Here is a 23,058-nt window from a genome sequence, read left to right on the forward strand (position 1 = left end):
ATTTCACTTCACTTGGTTTAAGATGAGGTGATCTTCTCCACCACAAACAGAGATAAACAACAGTTAAACAACATATATAATTATGCTCCAACAGCATAATTATGCTGTATCTATAGAGCGTGAAAGTATGGAAACGTTAGAAACTAGAATCCTCCAACTATTTACTGAGATGAGATCATGGTTGTTATGCATGCTAAGTACAGTTTAATTATACAATTTAGTTGTGATGGGCACTGATATGGAAAGTCCCTATTGATATAATTAGCATTTTTCCATTTGATATCGATATCTTTTCATATACTTTAGGGTCCGTGGCCACAGGGGGCGCTTTCCCCACAAAACACGAGACACATCACCTCTGAGTTTCTATTGGACAAATTCATGTAGGTCCCTCCCCGTTTCGTTTGCTTCCGATTGGTTCCTAGAGTTAACGGTAAAACAGTTTCAGTTGCAAAATGTTTTGCAACAGGTTAAAGGTTTTTCTAGTGCTACCTTCTGTGACAAATTAATACAACCCAGGTAAAAAAAAAAGCTTTTGAAAGCCCCAAAGATAAAATCTACAATAACTGCCCGAATTTATTCAATATCAGCAACAAGTGATGTCTAGGCTACTAATTGCATGCACTCCTCTACCAAGCTAGAGATGATAGCTAGCTAACGTTAGCATAATATGGCTAGCTAACTGGTAAACACGAAATGTCTAAACATACTTAAGCAACAGTTTTGATTGGTCGGCTGCAACTGACATTGATGAGCTGTCCTTTTGACAGAAAATAGGCCTATATTTGTGCTCACCATTATTGATTACGTTGATTTCCACATGCCAGTCTCTTTGGATTAAAGGCTTAGATTACATTTAATGTCCTTTAAAATGTATTGTATTGTATTTTTGCAAATCCTTGCAAAAACTGTTACATTTAATATCTTATCAAGTAGAAATGTGTCTTTACAATGCAATTACAGTATTTTCCATATTGCCTGTAAAACAGATGAATAAGAACATTCTAATAGTCTGAGATACTGTAGTAAATATATATTTTCCTATACAAGGACTTAATATTCATTGCCATACCTTTTAGTTTCAAGTGTAATAGTAATTAACAACAGATTGTGAATTATGCTATAGACAACAAAACTAGTAAGGGAGGAATCATAATGACTTGATAAACAGCAGAGCAAACATCTGCTCATCAGAGGAGGCTGGTCGGAAGAGCTACGTGAGGACGGGCTCATTGTAATGGCTGGAATGGAATAAATGCAACAGAGTCAAACATGTGGTTTCTATGTGTTTGATAGCATTCCATTAATTCCATTCCAGTCATTACAATGAGCCTGTCTTCCTATAGCTCCTTCCACTAGCCTCCTCTGCTGCTCACACTAGATTGTTTACCACCATTTCCAATCACGTCTTTATTTTACAAGATGCCTTGGTGTCAATCACTCAAATCAAATCAATGAATGTCAAACACACAAACAATGGCTTGGTATCATACTATCATACATATAATATTTGTGCCTTAGATGTACTTGCAGGTTCCAGAACATTGATACAGGGAAATTCAATAGGGACCATCAATAAGTCTTGATGTCATTATACAGAGTTTGGGCTAATGAACTCCTAATAGCCTGAATCATTGCCTTGATGGAGCAAACCACCCTCGATAAACTACACAGAGATCCCAGAGTTAAGATGAGAAGGTTCAGGGCCTTGAGACTGCAGCTCATGGTAGTCCATTTGACCTGCAGGTGGAAGAGAGATGGCAGGATGAAGGTCATGGTTGCTCCCATCACCCATGAGCAGGGAGAAGTGGGGCATGAAGAGAGCCATGAGGATGGTCAACAGGAGACAGCCCTGCAGAACCAGAGTCCCTGTCTCCACACCGCCTGGCGCCACTTCCAGCCTCAGAACACTGCTCTGGAGGACCTCAGCCACAGTGTAGAAGGGTAGGGGGTATGAGAAGAGGGCCTTATCCAGGAGACACAGGTTGACCACTATGCATACTCCAGTGGGAAGGTTATCAGTTATCACCTCTTTGATATCTTCACCCCCAGGTGAGGAAGGCCAGCACAGAGATAGTGGTCTTCAACACACAAGCCAGGGAGTGTGTTCAACTCATCATGTAGGAGAAGTCCCCCTTGTCCTCCATGCTTCCCTCCAGAGTGGGCAGGAAGATCTGGGAGGTGTAGCTGAAGATGATGACCTCCACAGTCACCAGGGACCTTTCAAAGTCCACCAAGAAGACCATCCTCCTCCAGGACCAGCAGTAGGCTTGGTTCAGGCAGTAGGCCACCATGATGAAGGTGATGAGGAACTGGGCCAAGGAGCAAAGCAGTCTGAGTCTGGACACCATGACCACCATGCAGGGCACCAGGGTCAGGAAGGTCACCACGGACCAGGGGCAGGGGTAGGAAGGAGAAGCTGAGACACATGATGCTGTAACACACCAGGTATAGGATACATCATCAGCTGACCGCTCAGCAGGCGGTGGTGTCTTCGTAGGTGTCCTGCACTCGTATGGGCTGGCACTCCTCATTGTCCTCATAAAGGCAGGATACAAGGCTTGTGTAGTTGTAGATGACCGCAGCGAGAAGGAACATAAGCAATCCTTGGTGGCCACTCTGAAGGAGAGTGTAAGGCAGCCCCAGAACAAACATACCCTAGGAGAAACGAAAAAACAAACAAACAACAGGTAGAGTGGGAACATGCAGTGATTTTTCTAATAAAGTGTGAGTCATCACCAAGGAGAGTGTAAATTACAGATCTTTGCCAGAGACACGGTTGTTTGAAAACTGACACACATTAGAGGAGGATTTCTTCATGTACTCTAGACTAATCAGTACACAACATTAACACAACAATCTAATCTGGCAACAAACTCCTAATTGGATAGTCTGAGCACAATCTGGCTTCCAGTCAAATCGCAATACAGAACAATGTAGCTAAGTAAACACACTCTGTTTATAATATGATTCTGAGTAAATATGTAGATGAACTACATAGACAGAGTCAGGACAGACAGTAGGACACAGGGTAATTAGTGTTGTTGGAAAAGTACATGGTGTTGAGGATTATGATGATCGTATGACAAGGTAATATCTGAACAGATGAAGTTGTGAACAGCTTTTCAATAATCATACTCTGGCATAGACATATGAATAGGGGAAAACTGCTGAAATACACATTTACTTACGTACTAAAATTATGCTTTAGTTATTAAAATGGCCTTGTTGTCAAACATTTTACACAGGATTATTCTCAGCTCTTCTGTTCCTTCCATTAAACATATACCCAATGCATCCTCTAGGCACAAAAACAACAACAACGCAATACCGGTAATGCTCATACAGTGCACTTTCTAACATTCATTATCTTCCACAAACATTTCTTGAGAGTGGGAAAAACACATAAAACATAAAGATAGAGAAGCATCTTTCCTAAGGTGAGAAGTCTAAAATCTAGGTTACCTGAATGGCATTCGTCACATTCCATCCCGCTTCCCAGGTGGTGATTTTGACCACTGCACTCAACATGAACCTGAGAGGCTTAATTGGCTCTCCCTGACATTTAAATGGTCTAACAGGTGATACATTATAAGGGCTATTGACAGGCTGTTACAAAAAAGAATCCCTTCTGGCTTTTAAGGTGAATAATTAGTCCATCGTGCAATGAATGTCTGGCCTCTGCAGAGGGCCTGATAGGGTCCCACTGAATTTGTAAGTTGTCATTTCTATTTTTAAACAACAAGATATGATAACAGTTGAGTGTTTTTTGGGCAAATAACTTACATTTGTTGCAACTCAAATAGCTGCCCTTGGTTCAACTATGGCAGTTAGACAACCTCTCTAGGGTAGGTGAGACGGTAGCGTCCCACCTCTTCAACAGCCAGTGAAACTAAAATGAATTAAAATTCCTCAAACATACATGTATTTTACAACATTTTAAAGATGTAAACGATGCATTGAATCAATCTTTAGGATGTTTTTAACATAAATTCTCCAACCGGAGAATTCCATTGTCTTCAGAAGTGCGATGGAACAGAACTCCCTCTCATGTGAACGCGCATGGTCAACTCATGGCAGACCTTACTCATTCCCTTCTCCTTCGGCCCCACTTCACAGTAGAAGCATCAGACAAGGTTCTAAAGACTGTTGACATCTAGTGGAAGCCCTAGGAAGTGCAACATTACCAATATCCCACTGTATCTTCAATAGGAGCTGTGTTGAAAATCGACCAACCTCAGATTTCCCACTTCCTGGTTGGATTTTTTCTCAGGTTTTTGCCTGCCATATAAGTTCTGTTATACTCACAGACATCATTCATCAACAGTTTTAGAAACAGTTTTAGAAACTTCAGAGTGTTTTCTATCCAAATCTACTAACGATATGTACAGCACTTTTGTGAGGTTCTGTATTTATTTTCTTAGTCAACCTTGTGTTCTGTTTCGTTGTGTTCTTGAACATAGCCCTGTCTTTCATTTTTGTTCAATGATTTCACCTGTGTTAGTTACTCAACTGGTCCCATCAGCTCCTTATTTAGTTCAGTTTGTTCTGTTTCTGCCTTTGTGAGGTATTGATCGTTTTGAGTCTACTAAACCTTTTCCTAGCTCGTTTGTGAGAACCAGTTATAGCCTTCAGTCTTAGATTTGATTCACCTATCTGTTTGCCTACCTGTGTATGACCATTGACCACAATTCCTGCCTTCTGTGAAGGGGAAATAAACACCTGCCACGCTCTGCGCGTGAATCTACATCTTTTTCTCCCTGAGTTTTCAATACAACTTTGTGACATCGGCTGATGTAAAAAGGGCTTTATAAATACATTTGATTGATTGATTTTCTTCCCCGTCGTTAGTACACACATTTTCCTTGCCAAGATTGGCCGTTTATGTCGAGTTTATTCTAGTCCTTTCATAAAGCAGACAAATCAAAATCATTGTAATAAATTACCTGAAAATATTGGTATTGGCAGAGAATAATAGAATATTAAGAGAAGATGCTTATCCTTTTACAATTTGCCTTCTCTGAAACATTTCATTGAATAACCGTGTAAAGAATAATTCTAGAATCTCTCTAGAAAATTCATGTTTGGGCAGCTGCCAGCTGTGAGCCCACAGAAATGGCTGTCAAAAAAGAAAGGCTGTCACGCCCTGACCTTAGAGAGACTTTTTATTTCTCTATTTGGTTAGGTCAGGGTGTGATTTGGGGTGGGCATTCTATGCTGTCTATTTCTTTGCTTTGGCCGAGTATGGTTCCCAATCAGAGGCAGCTGTCTATCGTTGTCTCTGATTGGGAATCATACTTAGGCAGCCTTTTTCCCACCTGTGTTTGTGGGTAGTTATTTTCTGTTTAGTCTCTCTTACGTGACAGACTGGTTCGCTTTCGTTTTGTTACTTTGTTCGAGTGTTTATTGATAATAAAAGAAATCATGAACACTTTTCACGCTGCACTTTGGTCCACTCCTTCCGACGACAGGCGTTACAAAGGGATTATGTCAAAGATATCAGTTGGTGTCATCTAAGTTTAGAGATGGATTGTTAAAGATCCCCTCTGAAGTTAGAGCTTTTCCCTCATTTCAGCTTTGATAGGAAATTGATGCTGTCTACTTACAAACCATTTTCTTTTTTAGTCTGTCACAAAGGGTGTTGTGTTGAAATGTAATCATTCCCTGTCACTGTAGGTTTGTGCCTTGTGTCAGTGTGCGACTGAGACTTGTCCCTCTCCTTTATCACATAGAGCTTTGTTCAGTGGCTTTTTTCCAGGTCAGCGATAGGCAGGATCTGTATCCTTTCCTGTCAAAGACAAGGGACTGTTAACAGAATCCAAAGCAGGGGGGGGACTCTAAATTTAGGCAGGTGATAAGCAAAAAATAGTGCTATATCGTCCTGTATTCTTAAGATGGGCACAGGAAGGAGAAGACATTATATGGATGTGTGTCATCATCATGATAATCCCATTGGTCAGGAGTATTTGATAACAGAGCTAAGCAGACAGAGGTGTGTCTCTCTTCCAATGCTGTGGTCATTTAGAGCATCACCAAATCAGCCCAACAGATGTTTAGTGGAGGCTCCATGGCTGTCCAGATGGTAATACTGGATGGATGATGATATGCAAAACAACAACATAAGCCCCTACAACATGAGGGAGAGAAGCTACTGAAACGGATATGTAAGGTTTCTTAGGCTTGTGCCACTCTGTGATAGTGTAGCTTCTTAGAGTGGCAGGAAGCCTAGCGTTAAGAGCGTTGGGCCAATGACTGAAAGGTTGCTGGTTTGAATACCTAAGGTGACAACTCTGTTGATGTGCCTTCGAGCAAGGCAATTTGCTCTGGGGGAGCTGTATTACTATGGCTGACCCTGTAAAAAACAACACATTTCACTGCACCTATCTGGTGTATGTGACAATAAAACATATTTTTTCCCTGTAACATTTCTGTTTGGCAGGCCACCAGCAGTAGAATAATGTCACTGGGACTACCTTTAACTTTTTCTGTTTGTTTGTCTTCTTTCCCATTATGACTGAAAAATAAAATGTTTACTGGTGAAATAGATTTTAAAAAATTGTGGTCATTATGTACATGGCTCTGCAGAGCTGTGTTTCCAAACTGTGTGGAATACTTATAAGTATAAAATCAATACTTAATTCTGCCACAACAACAATGAAAACTGGGGCCAACTCTAGTCTGACTTAGTCTTAGTAAATACTGATGAAAGGATGCTAATAAAATAGCTGTGGGTGCTTTGGCATTCATTTGAAATTGCTGTGTCTATCAGAAACATGAAGGGCTGTCCATTTGGTTTGAGGACAAAATGTTTGGAGCATAATATAGCAAAAGAAGAAATGCGTAGGAAGAAGGGCTATTGTTAACGAAAAAATCATTGTGAGTGTAAATTACCTGGTAATGAGACTATAAAACAGGTTTATCATGTATTTTCAATAGTCTGTCTGTTTCAGTGGTTGTTTTGTTTAAAATATTTGCATATGTGTATAGATCTTCATGCATGCTGAAAATTCTGTGTCCCAGATTCGCATCCAATAGAGCTCTGTATGGTAAGATTAGGACACCACTAAACACATCACAGGACCTGTAGCCAGGACTTGAACCTATAACCTTTTGGCTACTACTGCCTCACGCATGGGCCCCATATGCAGCCCTTCAGAGAGCTGAGGGATTTCTTCTCTTATCCTCATGGCATACTCCCCACTCAGCAGCTGCACTGAGACACTGCTCTCATGTGATGTTGGCCTGTCTGTCCTGACTAAGTGATGGAAGGCCGACCTCTCGTTGCACCCTTTGGTCTCTGCAGGAGATCTGCCATCGCTCTCGCTCTCTCACTCTATCACTCATCTTCCTCACTCTCTCTCTCTCTCTCTCTCTCTCTCTCTCTCTCTCTCTCTCTCTCTCTCTCTCTCTCTCTCTCTATGTTCTTCATCTCTCTGTCACTCTCTCTCCATTTGTTTGTACCTCTACCTTTGTCCCTTACTCTCTCTCTCTGTTTCCCCTATATGCATAAATCGTGGCCATGACCCCTAACAGCTCAATACAGGGCCCATCTAGTACACACTGTGTGTCTTTACTTTGTGAAAACACAGCTCTGCACGTCTGACCAGCCAGGCAGCCACACTCACCTCTAAGATTACTACATTACAAACAAAGCCACAGCCAACATGATTGAATTCATAATGCATCACAAGACAGATGAAAGAAATGTTTGGTAAACATTTAATTCTTATTGTGTTGGGTGTCGTATTTCCCATTATACATATGCTGGGTGAGCCACACTGGAGCAGGCTACAGAGTAAATGTTACCAGGCAGGAGCAAATGAAATATGAATAGTGTCTGTGTGGACTGTGGAGCGGATATGTTCTTTTGGTGAAGGGGTCTCACCATTCACACCCCCTGAAATAGATATATGCCCTCCAGGGATTTATGGGGCTAGGATATGATTGGACGATGTCTTGAGAGTAAATTATTCACTGGTGACATTCTCAGGCCTGGCTGTGACCAGACAGGAGGTACAGTATTCAAACCCTTGACTTTTTCCACATTTTGTTGTGCTACAGCCTGCATTTAAAATTGATTAATTTGAGAGTTTGTGTGACTGGCCTACACACAATACCCCATAATGTCAAGGTGGAATTATGTTTTTTTTTAAATGTTTATAAATTAATTCAAAAATAAAAGCTGAAATGTCTTGAGTCAAAAAAGTATTCAACCCCGTTGTTAAAGCAAGCCTAAATAACTTCAGGGGTAAAAATTTGCTTAACAAGTCACATAAGTTGCATAGACTTACTCTGTAAGTCACTTCTTAACTCCGTTGCCGGAGAGGAAGGAAACCGCTCAGGTGTTTCACCAGGAGGACAATAGTGAGTTTAATGCAAGTTTAATGTGTTTAACAGAGTTTAATGTGTGATAGTATTTCATTTTCAATACATTTTCCATACTTTCTAAAAAAAACAATTCACTTTGTCATTATGGGGTATTGTGTTTTTGTTTTTTAAATAGATTTTGAATTCAAGCTGTAACAAAACAAAATGTGGAATAAGTCAAGGGGTATGAATACTTTCTGAAGCCGCTGTACATAGGAAGAACGTTCATTAAAAGGGAAGTGTGAGACTGAGACGTTCCACTCAACATCCCCTTGAATCCTGCATCAGCAGACGCTAGTCGTCATATGACTTATCCATTATCTAATGGCTTCAGTACTGACAGCATCCTAGTCTTCTATTGGTCTATTGAATTTAATACCTACGTTTCTGGTGTCAGAGGCTACAGAAGGGAGATGGGGGTTTGTTATTGGCAAGGCTACCAATTGAGCCTTCCTCATTTCCACCACATCATTTAGCCTAATGAAGTTGCAAATGTGTATTCCTTTCTAAATGTGCATGATAGATAAAGTCAATTCTTGCACTTCTAGGAAGCTTGAACAGGAGATTCCTCAGATGTTTTCTCAGCTTCCAATTACTTGACCATTTGTATTGCACTAAATGGATTCTCTTGTCACATTTGAAACCCGTGGGCAGCTTGTTTAGAGAGCAACTTCACAAAGTATTGCCAGCAGCCACTAACTAACTCTTAACTCTGTACTTCAGAAGGGGTTTTGATTTTAGGGCTGTCTGTACTCATTTTCCTCAATTCACTTTCTCATTAAACGTTTTCAAACTATGTGCAATGTGACTTTGCTAATTCAGTACTTAGTTATCTGGTGTACTAGTCTAATCCATGTTATAGTCTGTATTTAAATTCACATTTATTAACATATCTTAATTTAAAAGTAGATGATTATACTTTTCGAAAAAAAGTTGCTATCTAGAACCTAAAAGGGTTCTTCAGGTGTCCCCATCAGAGAACCCTTTGAAGAAACCTATTTCGTTCCATGTAGGACTGTCACGACTCCTACCGAAGGCGGCTCCCCTTCCCATTCGGGTGGTGCTCGGCGGTCGTCGTCACCGGCCTACTAGCTGCCACTGATTCATTCCTCCCCCTCCTTGTCTGTTTATTGGTTACACCTGTTGTTTATTTGGTGATTAGTTGGGTTTTATTAGCCAGCGGCCAGCCTGCTCTTTGTGCGGGATTGTTTGTGTGACTAGTGTGCACGTTAGAGGTTAACGTGTTTTCCCGTTCGTGGGTTTTTTGCTGGACTGTTTTAGTCCCCGTGTTTGGGACATTTTTTTTTGTGTGCGCCCTGTGTTTTCGTGGGGTGGCTTATATTCGCCGTTTGTGCATTAAATAGCACTACCCTGAACTCTCTGCTTCCTGCGCCTGACTTCGCACCCACTATACCCAGATCGTTACAAGAACCCTTTCTACATGGAACTCAACTTTCTACCTGTAACCAAAAAGGGATATCCAATGGGGACAGTCAAAGAACCCTTTTGGAACCCTTTTTTCTAACAGTGTACACAATCCCTGGGATACCAGGTGTTATCCTTTATCTGTCACAAGGTGCATTATACAGACATATCTGCATCATGTTTTGGTCATTTTCTTCTTCCTTGTGTACTGGCATTGTGGACTCTCTGATATCAGACCCATAGTTCCAATGCATCAGCCTACCCCCATAGCCAGCTGTGTCTCAGGGGAAATATTACACACAGTGGTATTACACCATCAAGCTTGGCTTATATCGCTAATGTGTACATTAAGTTGTCCCAACTGTAAACAACATGGGATCTCCTTCACACCTCCATTCAATGGGCTCTATGTAGACTTTGGGTCCTTCGAAAAATGACTCCAGCTGAAAGCACACTGTGATAAATATGAGAGCAGAACCCACAACATATTGTACAGACAATGTCATGAGGAAGTACACTGAAGTATCACAGAGATTCTTGATTTAGCCAGAGGACTGTATGTAGTCTCTTCCTCTCTTCCTCCTTTCTGTATTTGGATTCTTTCTCATACTGGCCTGCCTGTGTTTCTTCTGTGCAGAGGAGATTAAAGGCGTCCACATGCTTCCCAGCCGAAACAGTTCGGTAGACTTCCTGCATATATTATTACAACCTTTTGTGACGTTTTTGGAGTTTGGTGAGTTTTTGGGGGCTTTTCGAGCTCACACAAAAATGTCCTGCCCGCAAGCTGAAGTTCGGAGCCGAAGTCTACGCTCGCTTTGGCTGTGATTGGTCAATGGTAGGGATTTTTTTTTTCATTGTTTTCATTGAAAAAAATGGAACTTGTGCAAATAAGATCTCTTCAGTAAAAATGTATTCTTACTATTTTGAGAAAGTGTATACTGGCTACGGCGTCTCAAAATGGACAAACATTACTATTGCTTGCCACATATTTTTCAAGTGTCTCTTTTAAGGTAGTATGCGAGCACACCCATTTGGTTCGGCTACCTGAGTTTGGCTAGGTGCCAGCTGAACTGAAGCATGCTGATGCCTTAAGTCCCACATCAGCCCCCCAAACTAATGGCTATTTGGCTTCCCTGAGCCTGTCGTCTGAGAGGTGTGACTGTGAGCACGGGCGAACCTTCTCCTCCAGGGCATGCTTGAAACCCATTTCCATTTGTTTCCCATTATACGTATTGCTGAACCAGCAAATAAGGTGTTATTGAGATGTCTGTTGAAGGTGCTTAGCTATGATTCATTGGAAACAAATAGCACCTTGACAAGTGGAATGGGCTTTTAACATATTTATAACATGCATTGCACCGTGGGGCCCCATTCTCACGCTGCCTTAATTTGTAATAGGAAGAAGGGCTTCAGCAGGAATCTTTCCCTAGCAGCCAATTGAATATAAAAATGTCTTCCTGTATTTTTAATGAGTGCTGCCAGTAGGTGACGCATGGCATTGGATCATAGCCATTCCTTTTTGGCTTCACATTCCTGTGATTTAGAGCTTTAAAATATCGCCAGTCGTATTTCTTTTGGGAAAGCTATAAATATCACATTTACATGATTGCCAGGATTAAATAAGTATTTGAGAAACAAGCAAACTTACACATTTACCAACGGGATACCTTTTTGTGACAGCGTGTTAAGCCTTATTTCCCTCTCTGCTACTCAACTGTTGACTATTTAGACTATTTAGACTGACACCATGCATTTAAACTGGCTAAATGTTTAATCATTCTAGTTGTGATGTTCTAACCTTAATAACATCCATTACTGCTGCAATTATTAGATTAGTTGTTATTTGATATTCCCGGAGCTATGAGACGGAAATCTATCTGTGTTGATCTGAAAGCAGTCTTTGATTATAGGCTGTTTACTTAGAACACTGTCCTTTCATGCTTATTTCTCACTTTAGTTTGGTCTTAATTGAATCTATTCATGCGTCCCAAATGACACCCTATTTCTTATATAGTAGCCATCTTTTGACCAGAGCCCTAGGAGTGCCATTTGGGATGCAGACTAGGCTCAACAAGACAATACAATAGCACCACCCACATGATAGCCAGGCAGTCTGTCTTTTACAACACCGTCATGCTTTATCCTATTCTGTGGGCTCCTTGTAATGTAAAACTAATTTAAGAAATGACTTTGTCTTGGTCAATGTCCCTTTACTGGAAACAGTACAGTTTCCGCATCAATATGCTCCTACCTATCAACAGCATACTACGCACACTATTATTGTACACAGAAAATGCCACCGACTTGTCAATTTGACACTAATGTTTTACAATAAAAAAATATCCAATTAACTAGTAATGGTATAATATGACTCAATTACGAACAGGGCCTTAAGGTACAGTGCCTTCAAAAAGTATTCACACCCTTTGACTTATTCCACATTTTGTTGTGTTACAGCCTGAATTCAAAATGGATAAAAAATGTTATTCTCACCCATCTCCACTCAATACCTGAGAGAGAGAGAGATTTGACTTTTTGTCTTTCTTTAATGAAACATTCTCATTTCATTAAACCCCCCCTTAAAATAAAACACCAAAATATATCATGTACAGCATACATGTACCATACTCACCTTGCCCTCTACCCCATGATACAAAACAACCAAAACCTCACTACTTCTACAACCGTATATCCAAAACATCTTCCCCAGCTATACAGACAGCAAACCCGACACACCATATCTCCTGAAACGTCTCCACACTTTTTATCATTTTATAGTCAAATTCAAGGCTCAAATTCAAGGCGAGCAGAGACCATCGCATTAAACAATAGTGAAGGTTCTGTTATCCCCCCACCTTTGACCCTGTTCCTCCTTGTTAGCCAAATAGCCAACTTTGCCTGAGCAAACAGAAAATTCAACAAAACATTTGGCCTTTCCCTTATTTGAATACCGGTACCCCATCATAAACATCCCAAAAGTAAAAACATTCCGACATAAACATTAATGGCATTAACCTGGTGCACACAGAAAACACATGAATCACAGTTTCTCTCATAACACAGAAAGGGCACCCCTTCCCAACTCCTGGGTCGACCCATGCCAACCAGCTGTTAGTGGCCAGCGCTCCATGTAGAACCTTCCACTGGAGGTCCCCTGACCTCCTTGGTACTGGGGCTTTGTAGAGCCCCCTCCATCTAAAACCCACCATACTCTCCACCCCACATACCACCTGCCACTGATGTGCCTTCACTCCTGTTAGGCTCCTAATGTTCCTTGCCTTAATGCAGAGGTTGTAGATGACTTTACCTCCCACCCCTTCAAACTCCCCCAGGCTCGGAGTTTTAAAATCTAACAAGTCATCCAGACCCCCTTGCCAGTCCCCAGTCTCTGCCGTCATCTGCAGTGGCGGAAACATTGGTGGCACCTCCCCATTTGCCCGCTCAACCACCCCCTTACTGGCTCAGACAGTGCCTCCTGGACCTCCTCCAGGAATCTTTCCAGCAGCCTAAGAGACATTATTCCTGTTTGCTGTGGCAGGACTTCTGGGGTTTTCCACCCCTCCTCTCCCAGCAGTCGCAGGTCACCCAGCCTTAGTAAACCCGCTGCCATCAGTTTCCTCTGCAGGGTGGCCGACTGAACCGATCTCAAAGGGATGGCTGGGTTGTGGAAGGTAGGCTCCACCCAAAGCCCAGGCTCCACACCCCCTTCTCATGAGTGCCTTAGCAGCTGCCAGGCCCTCAGCACTGCAGAGTAAAAGTCTGAGAGACCTGCTGTACTCATCCTCTCCAGCTTCATGAGGAACAGCTGCCGGTCTAACCCTAATCCGCCAGCTCTCCTCAGCAGCGCGCATGCTGGTTCCCTCCAGCCGACATCAGTATGGTACAGCAGTCTCTGTAATGCCTTTAGTCGGAAAGCAGCCACCCTGCTCTCCAGTTCCACCAGGCCCTGTCCTCCTTTGGTGACGGTCATGTACAACAGTGATGGCCCGACCTGAAAAAGTCCACCATTTGCTTTGCAGGTCTGCGAGCCCAGCCCAGGTACACCCCCAACATTTTAAGACCTTCACAACTCAGTAGCAATCCCCCTGGAAGCAAAGGAGGGGCCCACATAACAGGGCTTTGCTCTTGCCCAAGTTTACCTTAGCTGAGGAAGCTCCCTCATACACCTTCAGACTAGTCTCTAGTGCCTGCATATCCTGACCATCCCCGACCATCACAGAAACGTAATCTGCATATGCTGACACTGCTATACCTGTCAACACACCCAAGCCTGTCCAGCACTCTCCTTGCAGTCTCTTGCGTAGCAGGCCCAAAAAAGGCTCAATGGCTAGTGTATATAACTGCATCATTGTCTAATGCCCCTGTCTCACCCAGACTGGTCTACTCAGCGCCCCTCCCACCTTGACCATAGATGACGCCCCAGCATACAACCTCTTCACACTGGCCAAAAACATGTCCCTGATTAAGAACAAGTTGTCTGTGATTGAGTGTCCAAGTACACAATATGTTTGGTCCTTGTGTATTATAGAGTCCAGATGGGACTTCAATTGGTTAGAGAGGACCTTAGCAAATATATTATAGTCCGCACAGAGCAATTACACAGGCCTCCAGTTCTTAAGTTCACACCAGTCCCCTTTTTTGGGCAGGAGAGTCAGAGCCGCCCCAGCTCATCAGCAACTCTCCTACACCGACTCATTCACGCAACACGCAAAAGTCCAATTATTCCCCTGGATTATTTTGTAAAACTCCACTGGGAATCTATCAATCCCCGGTGCACGGCCAGGGGACATCTGGGTTACGGCCTCTGCCAGTTCATGGGACAACAGAGGAATGTCCATTTCATCCCTCTGTGCCAGAGAGAGCTTAGGGCAGGGGTGTCAAAGTCAAATGGACGGAGGGCCAAATAAAAAAATCAGCTACAAGACGAGGGCCGGACTGTTCGAATGTTCATTGAAAAATTTTTAAATGACGCATATAGTCTAGTGAACCTAATTGAACCTACTGAAAACCTAACAAATATATTACAATATGATCAGATAAATAAAGCAATATTTTCTTATGGCTCTGTCAGTAATCTTTAATTTTCAACAGACACAAAAGACAAATTTCCTTTATATAAATATCCCCATAACATGAACATTAAATGAAAGAAACCGGTATTCAAGGCACCATCAGTAGACTATATTTTCTATTTTAGCAAAAGTGGGCTAAATTTACTTCAAAGAAAAAACAATAATAGCAATTTTCTATCATCCACTCAACTGAAATATTTTTAAAATATAATTGGATTGAAATACAAAAAAATAAAGTGCAAAAATCTATTAATCAAAAACAACACTTTGTTTAAGGAGAAGTAACATGCAGTGAAAACAAATATTAAATTTTAACTTTTAAACTTGAACTGAGTAAAAACTCTAAATATGTGATTGCACAGTAATGTTCACTTGTTTGAGGTTGAGGGTGATACTTGGTGGTGTCCCATCTTTTCCACAAGTTCATCAATGTTCGGGGTAAGGCTCTGAGCTGAAGAAATCCTCAGAATTGAGTGGAGGTGTTCAGCAGTAAGTCGACTTCTGTGTGATGTTTTGTTCAGGTTCATCAAAGAAAACAGTTGTTCACACAGGTATGTGCTGCCAAACATAGACAACGTTTGAGCAGCCTGGATGCGCAGCTGGGGCATTGTGCCGGGGAGGAAACGGGCGAACTCCGCAGCACCCACTGCCGCATATTTTGCCCTCAGTGCATCATTGCATTGGAGGTCAATCAACTCCATTTGGAGGTTTGGTGGTGAGCTTTCCACGTCAACAGCAAATGGGTTACCGAGCAGTTCCAACCTGCTTTTTTGTGCTTCAAAGTCAGCAAATCGGCGTCGAAAGTCAGCGGCAAGCATACCTATTTTATCAGCCAACTGTGTGCTCGGGAACGCACTGGTAGAGAGCTTCTCTTTCATGGTCTGGCAGCTGGGAAAGTGGCTCAAATTTTCTTTCCGCATCTGCGTCTCCCACAGAGTCAGTTTGGTTTTAAATGCCTTCACTGTACTGTACATATCAGAGATGACACGATCCCGACCCTGCAGCTGCAAGTTTATTGCATTCAGATGACTCGTAATGTCACACAGAAAAGCCATTTCACACAGAAACATTTCGTCTCGGAGTTGTGTTGTGTCTTTCCCTTTGCTGTCCAAGAACAGACAAATCTCCTCACGAAGCTCGAAACATCTTTGAAGCACCTTTCCCTGGCTTAGCCATCGCACCTCTGTGTGATAAGGCAAATCACCATGCTCCGTTTCTAACTCCGTCAGAAATGCCTTGAACTGGCGGTGATTCAAACCTTTGGCTCTGATAAAGTTAACTGTGCGCGTGATGATGCTCATTACATGCTCCATTTTCAAGGCTTTACCGCACAACGCTTCCTGGTGTATGATACAATGATAAGCTGTCAGCTCACCTGTCGCGTTTTCCTCTTGCATCTTTTCCCGTATCTTCGCCACCAGTCCGCTCCTGTGTCCACACATCGCAGGTGCTCCGTCGGTTGTCAAACCCACGAGTTTTTCCCAAGGCAGCTCCATCTCATTTACACATCTTGACACCTCTTCATACAAATCATGCCCCGTAGTTGTGCCATGCATAGGACGTAAAGCCAAAAACTCCTCTGTCACGCTTAGGTTGGAGTCCACTCCGCGGATGAAAATTGACAACTGGGCAATGTCAGAAATGTCGGTGCTCTCATCCACAGCCAAGGAATATGCAATAAAATCTTTTCCCTTTTTCACAAGCTGCTCTTTTAGATTGATGGACAACTGGTCTACTCTCTCGGCAATGGTGTTTCTGCTCAGACTCACATTTAAAAAGAGTTGCCTTTTTTCTGGGCAAACTTCGTCACAAACTTTAATCATGCAGTTTTTGATGAAATCCCCCTCCGTAAATGGCCGGGCTGATTTAGCGATCTCTTCTGCCAAAATAAAACTGGCCTTGACAGCAGCCTGGCCTTGTGATTTGGCTTTTTTGAACAGAGCCTGTCGAGATTTGAGGCCTCGTTTTAATTCCTCTGCCTTTTGTAGCCTTTGTTCCATGTCCATATTCTTGTTTTTGTCCGCGTGTTTCGTTTCATAATGTCGTCTCAGATTATACTCTTTCAGTACCGCCACACTTTCTCCACACAGAAGACACACAGGTTTTCCAGCTACCTTCGTGAACATATACTCCGACTCCCACCTTGTTTGAAACCCCCGGTTCTCAGTATCCACCTTCCGTTTTGCCATTTTTGATGGGTATCTGAAAGTTAATTTTACTGTGATGCTGACGACTGCTGTGCCAATAAATATTGAAATGAAGCAGCCTACTGCTCGGTGCGTCACCTTTGCATTGTGGGAAATGTAGTATTGGTGCGTGTAAAAGATCTGCGGGCTGCCGGCTTGCTGCGGGCCGGTTCTAATAATAAATCAAGATCATCCCAGGGGCCGTAAAAAACCTTCTTGCGGGCCGGATGTGGCCCGCGGGCCTTGACTCTGACATATGTGGCTTAGGGAGTTCTGCAAACAAGACCTGAGCACACATAGCATCACACAGTTCTGCCCTGTACAACTTAGTATAAAACTCCACAGTCCGCTCCCGCATCTCCCCCACCACAGAGGTCACCCGCCCATCAGACAGCCGTAGACAATGCATACCCTTGGCTTCACCGCTCTGTCTTTCCAAACCAAAGAAGAAGGAGCTGAGAGCGTCCGTCTCCTTGAACATGGAGAACCTTGCTCTTGCAAGTGCTCCCTTTGCTTTAACCTGGAAAAAACTGCCCAGGTCCCTACGTAATTCAGCTAAATTAGCCTGAAGCCCCACCATCTCTACCTCCTGTAGGGGAAGGGTTCCATTATTGATTAAGACTTATATGCTTGCTACAGGCCTTATAATAGCATGCCTCACTATCATACGGTTGCTATATGTCTGAACTCTGCCACGGTTACACCCTAGCTGTTGCAAGAACATGCCTGCAGGCTGGGCGAGAGACAGACCGGAACTAGGTAAAGAGCTGAGAAGTAAACACTGTCTAGGTTGGCCACTGATCTTGTGCGACAGTGGAAAATGCTGATGATACTTAGAATTTAGAGAAGCTACTGTTCTAGGTATCTGCATTAATGTAACCTCAACTCATTGGACATATACATTGACGTAGGTGATCACCACCAGGGAGTGATCACAGGTATATAATCAGCTGCGCCCTTTGCTTGGTCGCAGAGCTTACTCTGAGACACAGTTGAAGTCAGAAGTTTACATACACTTACGTTGCAGTCATTAAAACTCGTTTTTCAACCACTCCACAAATTTCTTGTTAACAAACTATAATTTTGGCAAGTTGGTTAGGACATCTACTTTGTGCATGACACAAGTCCTTTTTCCAAAGACCATCACCCGTGTATACTGTCTTGTTTCAGGATGTTTAGTTCTCCAAACATCCACTAGGTCGAACTGATCAATGATGTCCCGTAACACTCCCACTGACCCTGAATGAGGCTCCTCCCCATTTCTGTCTTTTGTAAAATCCATTGTACAGATCCAGTCCCCGCCGACCACCAGCATCTCCTCAGGCGCTACCTGGGAGAGTTCCTGTCTAAGACACCCAAATAGAACACCCCTCTCTCTAAAGAAACATCCCATGTTGTTAATTTCTGCTTTCACAACAAGCAGCCTACCCCTACACATCTCCTTTGAGGAGCACATTTTTACAGACAAACCTGGTACAAAAACGACTGCCACCCCTGCACTAAAATTTGTCCCATGGCTCAACACACTTGCCCCTTTCCACCAGAACCTCCAATCAACTTCATTCACCACATCATCATGCGTCTCCTGCAGAAACAACACCTTTACCTTTTTTTGTTTTACATATTCACCCAACACACTCCTCTTTCCTGCATCTCTGGCTCCATTTATATTAAGCAAGCCTACCCAAAGAGTCTCTATAACAAGTGGGAGAAAAGCTAACAAATAAAGAGACCAATAGCAAAGCTCAAAAAACCCCAGTGCCAGAAAGAAACTATTCATCTAAACTGTGTCTGAAGGTAGACCTTTACGCACTGTTGTGACCCACTTCCTCAACCTAAACCGTTTCCTGGGTGAGAGGTCTTCCATGCCCCTCATTTTTCATTGCATGTTGCACTGATCTTACAAACTTTCTCAGATGAGAATAAAAAGCCTCAAGATTAACTTTTTTCCCCCTTTGGTCTCATTCAGGAACTTGTCAGTTCCCTCAACGTATACTTTGACCCCTCTGCTTGACTGGCTGTCAGCTCCGGACACATTGAGGAGGAGTCTGAAAAAAGGCCTCGTCCTCATCATCTTCCTCAGCCTCACTTTCCCCCTCCTCATCTCCATCTCCCATCCTGACCACCTGCCCTTCCTCTCTGGTCAGGACCTCCCCCCCAGCACCAGGCAAAGGTTCCTTGGTGCCTTTGACCACACCAGCCTCTCCCCTCCCAACTTCTTTCTTCTTCCCCTTTTTCCTTTTCCGCTTGACACCCTCCTTCTCCCCCCTAGTCTCTTACACTTCCCCACTATACTCTCCTCATCAACTAGCATAACCTGACTAGACCCAGCCTCATCTACACCACCCTCCATAACCTGACTAGGCCCAGCCTCATCTACACCCCCATCTGTAGCCTGACTAGGCCCAGCCTCATCTACACTACCATCTCTAGCCTGACTAGGCCCAGCCTCATCTACACCACCACCCATAACCTGACTAGGCCCAGCCTCATCTACACCCCCATCTGTAGCCTGACTAGGCCCAGTCTCATCCACACCACCATCTCTAGCCTGACTAGGCCCAGCCTTAGCAACCCCACCATCTCTAGCCTGACTAGGCCCAGCCTCATCTACACCGCCCTCCCTGGCATGACTAGGCCAAGCCTCTGTTGCCTGCGTCTCATTGCCCCCTGCACGTTGACCTCAATTTCCCCCACTGGCGCTTGTACCCTCACCTTGTCTATGGCCTTTATGTCTGCACGCAAAGCTCTTATGCCCCAAAGTCCCACACTCAAAACATAGTAGACTATATGTGCTGGTAAAACCTGCTTAGAGCCCCTACCCATGTATCACTTTAAAATGCAAATTTAGCTGTTGCTCATTGTTATTCAGAAACTTCAACACTTGCCTCCTGAATGAAACAACATGCTTAAAGGCATCTGCCTGAACCTGCCGACAGTACACGAAAACCGCTAGCAAACTTATCAAAACAACTCAGCTCTTTCCTGATTTGATCATCCGTAATAGAGGCAAATTTGCGACTACCATCCTGGTCAAATGGAAAGAAGAGCAATTGGCACCAACACACCCCTTACAAATATCCCACTAGCAATGAGTCTATCCAGTAGAACCTCCTCCACCTTAACTCCATTCTCAGGGACACACCTGAATCCATGCCGTAATGACAACATCTCCTCCACGCTAGTCTGAGAAGCCATCGCGCACACCACACCTTCCAATCCCCAGGAAACTAAAACTATGTCCTTTTCCACCCTAACTTTGTGAGAGTGTGAGAGTGTGAGATGTATATATATATATTCAGAAACTTGAACACTTGCCTCCTGATTATTACGGATGATCAAATCAGGAAAGAGCTGAGTCGTTTCGATAAGTTTGCTAGCGGTTTTCGTGTACTGTCGGCAGGTTCAGGCAGATGCCTTTAAGCATGTTGTTTTGTTCAGGAGGCAAGTGTTCAAGTTTCTGAATATATATATATACATCTCACACTCTCACACTCTCACAAAGTTAGGGTGGAAGAGGACAGAGTTTCAGTCATCCTGGTCCCTTTGCAGAAAAACATCCTCAAAGCATGATGTTTCCACCCCCATGCTTCACAGTAGGTATGGTGTTCTTTGGATGCAACTCAGCATTCTTTGTCCTCCAAACACGACGAGTTGAGTTTTTACCAAAAAGTTATATTTTTGTTTCATCTGACCATATGACATTCTCCCAATCTTCTTCTGGATCATCCAAATGCTCTCTAGCAAACTTCAGATGGGCCTGGACATGTACTGGCTTAAGCAGGGGGACACGTCTGGCACTGCAGGATTTGAGTCCCTGGCGGTGTAGTGTTACTGATGGTAGGCTTTGTTACTTTGGTCCCAGCTCTCTGCAGGTCATTCACTAGGTCCCCCCGTGTGGTTCTGGGATTTTTGCTCACCATTCTTGTGATAATTTTGACCCCACGGGGTGAGATCTTGCGTGGAGCCCCAGATCGAGGGAGATTATCAGTGGTCTTGTATGTCTTCCATTTCCTACTAATTGCTCCCACAGTTGATTTCTTCAAACCAAGCTGCTTACCTATTGCAGATTCAGTCTTCCCAGCCTGGTGCAGGTCTCCAATTTTGTTTCTGGTGTCCTTTGACAGCTCTTTGGTCTTGGCCATAGTGGAGTTTGGAGTGTGACTGTTTGAGGTTGTGGACAGGTGTCTTTTATACTGATAACAAGTTCAGGTGCCATTAATACAGGTAACGAGTGGAGGATAGAGGAGCCTCTTAAAGAAGAAGTTACAGGTCTGTGAGACCAAATACTTATTTTCCACCATTATTTGCAAATCAATTCATTAAAAATCCTACAATGTGATTTTCTGGATTTTTTTTCTCATTTTGTCTGTCATAGTTGAAGTGTACCTATGATGAAAATTACAGACCTATCATCTTTTTAAGTGGGAGAACTTGCACAATAGGTGGCTGACTAAATACTTTTTTGCCCCACTGTATATATATATATATAATGTATGTGTCTGGGAATTTGGCATTATTATCTATGGCCTAACCAGGGGCGAGGAGCTAAGGCACATTCCTACACATTCTGTTTCCTGTTTAGACATCTGGACTTTCACTGGGCAAGAGCTGGAGGTGGGGTGGGGATCATCCTCACTTAAGTGTACTTTGGCAGGTGTTCCATCCAAGGGCCCGAACCCTCCACCTCAAAGCATCGGAGCACAAGGCTGGGCCATCGAGCTGCTGCAGCTCCATTCACACTGCTCTGGAAGCAATACAGTCAAGTAGCTAGGAGTCAGTCATTTAACTTCAGTGTTCAACGCTTTAAACTAAATGGTATTTAGAGAGAGGATATGTTCTATTCTAATATTTTCCTTAATTTTCTTGTTTAATGAGAAGAACTTGCCATAAAGGCTGTCTGGTCGCTTTTATGAACTAAAACATTTTATGGGCAGAAACCAATCCAAATTTGCAAAAACTGTCAAATGAAATATGTGAATTGTGACTCGCAGCATCTCCACTTGCAGTTAAACCAGCACTTTATTGCAGTTTACAGCATATTGTTAATTTCCATCAGGAAAATGCACCAAACTGCAGTGGGAAACAAGCTCTCCAGAACAGAGCAGCAGAGACTGCAGGTTGAGTGGCCTAGGAATTTCTACACAATCTTTCTCATTTGGCATGTAGGGCTACTGTAGTGTAGAAATTTGGTTGGGAATGAAAACGTGTGCCTATTTGTTATTTTTCATGTATTATAACATATGCCATTAGCATTTGTATGTAAGTATGATCCATCTCATTTAAAATGAATAAAAAAACTAAAAAACTAACATCCATTGGAATGAATGAAGATGTTTGGATTATATCTATGTGTTTGTTACATTGTAAATCAGCAAAGGGAGAATTATTCCCTTTTATAAACATGTAAGGAGCATTGGCATGTGTTTGATTTGGCCTTGGCTGGGCTGGTCATGAGCAAGTGCTTCAGTCCAAATGAAACTGGGATGGTTACCATGCTAAATCACCCCGGGAATCCTACAGCCAGACACATCAGGCTGCTTCACGGGAGATTTACCGGTGACTGGGCTGCACCACGCTAAATCACAGTGACCACTTACTTTGGAGGGGACAGGGATGGAGAGGAGAGGAGCAGCTAGGGCAAGGTACCAAGAGGAGGGATGGAGGGAGGGACGTGGGTGACCTACCTGTTTTAGTATTGTCCAATACTCGTGGGTGAGGGAGATAAGGCATTCAGAGGATTTTAGGATTGTGGTGTTACTGACAAGGACTGTGGGTAGTGTTGTCTCAGGGCTGTTGGGAAAATACACATCTGTCAGAGGACATTCCAGTGGGTCCGAGTCTTGAGGGGCGATCGGGAGTAGGGGGGACTGGGAAAATGTTTGCGTTGTTTGGATTGTCACCGGGCCCTTGCTTATGACTTTTCAGACAGGATCAGTTTCAGACACGATGTCTAAGAGAATAACTATTGTCACAGATAGTGTTTGTATGTGTTTGTATGATACATA

General features: G+C 43.1%; 2 pseudogenes; one reads left to right on the forward strand and one right to left on the reverse strand.

The window, feature by feature from the left end:
- Positions 1–1,572: 1,572 nt before the first annotated feature.
- Positions 1,573–2,659, reverse strand: LOC110529201 (annotated as a pseudogene).
- A 10,786-nt stretch (positions 2,660–13,445) lies between these two features.
- LOC110529202 overlaps positions 13,446–23,058 on the forward strand; it is a 162,296-nt pseudogene continuing 152,683 nt past the window's right edge.

This window comes from Oncorhynchus mykiss, chromosome 8 (assembly GCF_013265735.2).
Source record: "Oncorhynchus mykiss isolate Arlee chromosome 8, USDA_OmykA_1.1, whole genome shotgun sequence".
Taxonomy (NCBI): Eukaryota; Metazoa; Chordata; class Actinopteri; order Salmoniformes; family Salmonidae; genus Oncorhynchus; species Oncorhynchus mykiss.